General features: G+C 40.6%; 1 long non-coding RNA gene and 1 other non-coding gene across 2 annotated transcripts; one reads left to right on the top strand and one right to left on the bottom strand.

The window, feature by feature from the left end:
- Positions 1 to 2,376: 2,376 nt before the first annotated feature.
- Positions 2,377 to 2,450, bottom strand: trnan-guu (transfer RNA asparagine (anticodon GUU)). Its single transcript has one exon. It is a non-coding gene; the product is annotated as a tRNA-Asn (tRNA).
- A 1,173-nt stretch (positions 2,451 to 3,623) lies between these two features.
- Positions 3,624 to 5,137, top strand: LOC147039994 (uncharacterized). The gene is made up of 4 exons (XR_015063139.1): positions 3,624 to 3,795; positions 3,899 to 4,011; positions 4,788 to 4,925; positions 5,002 to 5,137. It is a non-coding gene; the product is annotated as an uncharacterized LOC147039994 (long non-coding RNA).
- Positions 5,138 to 6,245: the final 1,108 nt, after the last annotated feature.

Raw genomic sequence — 6,245 nt, 5'->3', positions numbered from 1 at the left:
TTAATTTCAAATAATATTTGTCATAAATTAATAAAATTGCCAACTTCCTGAGTTTGTCTTCATTCAAAATAACTTGTAGTGCAAAATAAAACGGGTTAGACTGTTAAAAGTTAATTATGACACTAAGACGTTGGAAAATTATGATAAGGCTGAAAAAAATTGCCACAATCTAAGTATTTCATGATAGACATTTTTTTTACCAAATCAAAATATGATAAAAATATCAAATGGATTACAGGAAAATTATAATTAAAATACAACCAACCAGAAGGAAAAAACAAACATTTATAGTACAGAAGTAGTAGTACAATATAGGTACAGCCAAGTACAAAAAAATGGGCAATAGGTGAGTATAGCGCTCTGCATAATACACACAAGGTAGTAAAGTATCAATCAGGGTTCCTACAATTTTCTTGAATTTCTTTCGGACATCTGCTACGATACCACATGGAGTAGCGTCGATTTATCGCAACATATACTAATACTTTGGAAAAGTGTTATTTTCTATCCATCCACCCACCCAGCACGCCCGCAACCCCTGTGGGGACGAAGCGGTTCAGAAAATAGATGGATGGATAATTACTTGAGCTCTTTGCATAAACATCGATGCAAAGAAACTCCACTTTTGGGGGAGCATTACATGCTACAAGGAGTATTACAAAGGAGACCTTATGCTTAATTGTGATCATCATTCATCCATTTTTATTATTCAGGTATTTTCAAAGCAACTTAATACTGTTTGTTGCGGCGAACGGCAGCTGACTGTACGCGCGCACGCTACTCACCTGCGTCAAATGAGGCTATCAGGGCGTGTGCGTGCTGCTCACCTGTATATAATCAAGGACGCCAGAAGGAAAGACCTGGTGGGCAAGGACATCCCCTCCAGCAGCACGGGAATACAGAGCAAATACAGAAAAGTACCTAAAGAGACAAAAGATCTGAACAGACAGCCGGTTTTTCACTGACAAGTGTTCCACATCTTCCCACACTTGAAGGGTTGTACCAAACTGAACTTGAACTGGATTCCACTCAATAACCAGACTGTTGTTCCATTGTTTCCATTTATTTTCTTCACCCGTCTGCAAGTTAGAGGTCTCGGAAGGTGTCCTCTCTCTCGGCAACAGTGACTGTTCCAGCCGATGGGACTGCCTCCCACTTTGGTTTTCCCTGGGCTCTGCTATCGAGAAAGCTCTTTGCTGCCCTCCAGACCAGTGCAAGTGACTTTACCAGTTTGGTTCGGCTGTTGAACTGCTGGATTTTCATCACGCTTGTGACTGCAGCCCCGGCAGACATCCTGTGCAGATCAGCGGAGCTTAAGGTTGGTTCCAGCTTCCAGGATGTGTTCAACATTGGCTGTTATTTGCTTGAGTTGGTGCAGGTGATGGCATATTCCTGGAGGTCCTCCTCCTCAGAATCTCTCCACAAGAAGCGATGGAGGTGTACTTCTTGGTCCTCGAGCCATGCAGAATTGTACGATTTTTTTAAGTCCCCAAGTGCCTCAAAGACACCTTGCCGGAATCGGATGAGGACAGACCAGATGTTATTTAGGACGTCTGGGCCTTTGAAGAGGAGATCATTTAGGCTCTGGCCCCTGAATTTCTGACTACTGTTCTAGACAAAGCGGACTGGTGTGTAGACAAAGTGAGGGTTTGGAGCAATCAATGCAAAAGTGAGAAAAACAACAGAGGACTGCGAACAGAAGCTGGAGGAAGTAGATGAATCAGAAAAGCGCTACAGCTCCATGTTGCCCATTGAAGTCACATTCGCACAGAAGGCAGGAGGAATAATAAATGTTCAGGATATTTCACTTTTTATCCTTCATTTTCTACAACTTGAATATTGGTCTATTTTTTTTAGGTCAAGAAAAGCCGATTCGGAACGTCCTTATAACAACCAAATTGAATGAGCAAACAAATTTACTTTTTAGTTACACAGTAATAACACACTCAGGATTTATGAACATAATTATAGTTACAGGTGTTCTGCCATCCATGCGGACCATCCTGACAAAGAATAGCCACAAGAGAGTGTCAGCGACTGGTATTTATTTTCTGATTCACAGAAGCTTGTAAAGAACAATGCACAGTTACCTGAGCCAAAGTTCTGACGTCAAAACACAGATGTTACAGGATGGGCAACAACCACGGACCTAACCTTTTGATTAAGAGCCAAACATGCAAACTATGTGGGCCTCAGAGCGATGAATCAGAATTTTGAGTCTTACTCTAAAATTAGTTAAGGAGGCCAATTCACGTTCAACATCCAAACCCCTGCTCTCCAGCATGTATAGCCATTTGTTGTGTTCCGATTCATAGGCAGAGTTGACTCTTGGAATCCATGATCCAAAGATCCATCACCGCCATCAGTAAACATAAGGGTCCCTGGGTGGGCTTGAACCACCAACCTTTCAGGTAACAGCCGAATGCGCTCACCAATTGCGCCACAGAGACATGCTGCAGGAATCTACTTTAACTCTTGAAGAATAGCTGTTCTCTCAATGTCAATGAGCGGTTAGGGTTAGGTTTCGACATTAGATTCAACAAATTGTATACAATTAGCTGTCTAACCCCTGTGATTGGCTGGCAACCAGTTCAGGGTGTTCCCCACCTACTGCCCGATGACTGCTGGTGTTGGAATAATCTCGGGGGAAGCCTTGGCCTGCCAGACCAGGAGGCCTTGTCTTTTACGGGTTTACGACTCTCCTTTAAACTAAATACTTTGTATTTGGTTTAAGGAATGTCTTTTGATCTCCGACAGCCTTATGGTTCCTTCCTGTCCTTATGTTACTTTTGTGTTTGTTTTGTAAGAGGCCTTCACTAACAATGAGCAGAGCTTCTTTGCATAGGCGAAATGTTCTTTGTTCAGTTTAAAGGGACTTCATTCCTCTTAGTTAACTGTAGCTTTGATTCATAGATTGTAGATGATCAAAACTGGTTATATACAGTTTGAAGTAGTCACATTAAAGTTATCCCATATTTACTCAATGTTCGTTTAAGGAACTGTCTACCAGTTACCTTACATTTACTTAATATGTGTTGAAATGTTTAAGTAGGGCTAGATATTATTATTGTTATGTGTTTTGTTAGTTTACTAAGAAGATAAACTTAGCAAGGGTTTAGTTGCATTGTTCCACAGGTAAGCGACATTCAACGTGCTTCAAGTTATCTGATCACAGTCGAGGAGGAGTCGGCCACTCATGGAGAGGACAACTGGTTGGGGGAAGAAAGCAGACTCTGCAGTCCCAATGCGGGGGTCGAGGGCCGACGAGTGCTAGATCACACTACACTACATTCCTTAGCTAATCAGCGTTGCTACAGCCACTATCTCCCCTCCCTTTAGTGTAGCAACGCCTCTGTAACCAGGGCAACCAAGACATTAAAAAGAGGAGCACGTGGAGGAGGAACTCAGAACTGGTGGAGATTGTAACTGAGCTTCCTTTCTCTATCGTTCTCCTCGCGAGTAAACTCATCCTGGTTGTCTTCTCCTCTTTGTTCCAGCATGTGATTTAATGTCTGATCATATTCAGACCCAACAGCTGGGATAGGCTCCAGCACGCCCGCGACCCCTGTGGGGGTGAGTGGGATGGATGGATGGATGGATGGATGGATGGATGGATGGATGGATATCTAACTGAGGCTTGTAATGAACAAGTTATGGAGTATGCCCCACTAGATCCAACGACCAAATCCTAATGACAATCTACAAAAACATAACTGGGTGAACTCCAACCACTAACGTTTTGATTAGTAGCCAAACATGCTAACCAAGTGGGCCTGAGAGCAATACTGATTGCAGGTGAGCGATTATATATTCAGTTATTTTTATTTATGATACAGGCCTGCATTCTGCTGCGGCCTCAGAGCGGGGTCAGTAGCATAATTACATGTAATTTTGCCAGGCCACCCGTATGTGATCGGCTGCATAGATGGAACACAAATTCCTATCATTGCGCCTTCACAAAATGAAGAGGACGATGTGAATAGGAAATCCTTTCACAGCATCAATGTCCAGGTATGTGACCTACTACCTTAAAAATATGTACATGAAAATGTATATACAGTAATCCCTCCTACTTCGCGGCTTCAACTATCGCGGCTTCGCTGTATCGCGGGTTTTCAAAAATAAATTAATTATTTTATCGCAGAAATTTCATCATTTCACGAGGTTTCGCGGCCACTTGAGTTTCTTCATTTTCCTTTAATAATGATAGCTTATGTTTAAAAGTCGTTTTCTTGTTTTGAAATGAATAAATTAAAGAGTCAGTACAGTATACTTTATCGTCACATGTGACTTCAGGGCATTCTCTCTGTTGTATATTTTGGACTAACTCATGTTCCGTAGTGGGAAAACCCCGGATGTGGGAGGGGGAGCTTCGGGGACGTTCAGTGTTGCGATGTACGGCCAGTGAACTGACTGTGATGAAAGGAATAAAGCAGTATCCATCACGTCGTTGTCCGAACCATGCTTGCTACATCAGAACCTGGAAAATAGTAAAGATATAACACTCTCCACCGGCGGTGGCCTTCATCTGGACATAGCAATACACTGTTAGTCTCGTCGCTAAGGCATGAATGCGGAGCGCACAGTCCATTGATATGAAAGTCCCCTAGCAGCGAGCTGGTTGATGTCAGCGATAAAAATAGAATATCTTCCAAGAATAGCTCAAAAAAATCTAGTTTCTATTTCGCGGAAATTCCCATTTCGCGGGTGGGTCTGGAACGTAACCCCCGCGAAGTAGGAGGGATTACTGTATTACAACTAACTCATGTCATTCTCTGCATTGTAAGGAAAATATGTGATGCAGGATCACTTTTTTCAACTGTGGAGCCCAAGTGGCCTGGCTCTGTACATGATTCAAGATTCAAGTTTCAAGATTCAAGAATCTTTATTCCAGGAGTGTAGTATGAGCAACAGATTTGCATGTGGTAAGGAAGCTAAAGCTTTGTACAAATGTTTTTTTGTCTTCCTTTTTTAAAGCACTCATGTGCCCTATATTTACAGGAGAGTTTGATGGCTTCCTGCTCGGGGATCGAGGCTATCCATGCCAGCCCTCTCTGCCGACCCCCGACACAGAGCCAGGGCCCCAACAACATTTTAATGTGGCCCACTGCAAGACTAGTGCCCGGGTTGAGATGACTCGAGGCATACTCAAATCCCGATTCCATTCGCTTACCGGTAATTGTTGTTTTTGTTATCTATTCAATTTGTGATTTCTTCTATTAGTTCTATAAGTGTGTTGATCCATCTGTTCTAATCCATATTGACCGTCTGAAAGCAGTTTTCAACAAAATTTTAGTTAAAGATTTTTGGAAATTTCTCATATGCCTTTTTATTTATAATCTTCCAAACTTGTATCAGTACATCATGCTTTAGTCACCGAGTCAAATGTATTGCATACATAAAATTGGAGCTTTTTTTTACAATAAATTGATAACCCAATTATTTTAATTCAAATACACCTTGTAAAATTGCTTTAATATTGAAATAAAAAAGCCCTTATTTAAATTGTGCTAGCTGTATTTACTAAGAAGATAAAAAAACAATGTTTGCTCATAAAAAAATATTTGTAAAACAATTTTATGGTTGTGTTTATTTGATAACCGTGGGTGCTCTACACATTTAATAGTTCTCCAGAAAAAAGAAGCAGCTCCTATGGACGAAGCCAAACGTGTAGGCAACCTCAAGTTCAACGTGGGTAACGAATGAAGCAGAGATGATGTTAGAGAAATTTTGCTCCCACGTTTGCAATCGGATCAGCTGTTTTGCATGAAATGTTTTTTCTTTCAAAGGGATATTTGACATGAATTGGTTTGTTCTCTTACAACAACCATTTTGAATAAAGATTGTTGAATGAAAATGTGTAAAAAAAAATCAAAGTGAACGAAATTATGGAGGAGATTTGAAGTGCTAAAATTGGTTAAGTGCATCATGAAATGTTTATTTAGAAATGCCATTTAATATTTCATGTATTACATGTAAAAATAGAAGTATTATGAAATGGGTCAATTAAATTTGCAATGATTATAGGGAAATATAAATATAATATTGATTTAAATTTTTATGGTCTGAGTTGCAGTGTGTCATGAATTTATCTTAAATTCTCTACTGTGCTCATTCATAGGTTTTCACTAGATGGGAGCCTTGTATTATTTACTTGCCGCTTTAATGGTATCAGAGGTGGTGAATAGATCTCAAATGGTGATTGCTTTGATTCTATTCCCTTATCATAAAGTCTTTTTGAAGCA

The sequence above is a fragment of the Syngnathus leptorhynchus genome, chromosome 21, assembly GCF_054491065.1.
Source record: "Syngnathus leptorhynchus isolate UIUO chromosome 21, UIUO_Slep, whole genome shotgun sequence".
NCBI classification, from domain to species: Eukaryota; Metazoa; Chordata; class Actinopteri; order Syngnathiformes; family Syngnathidae; genus Syngnathus; species Syngnathus leptorhynchus.
The sequence above is the reverse complement of the archived record's forward strand: the minus strand, read 5'-3'. Positions and strand labels throughout refer to the sequence as shown.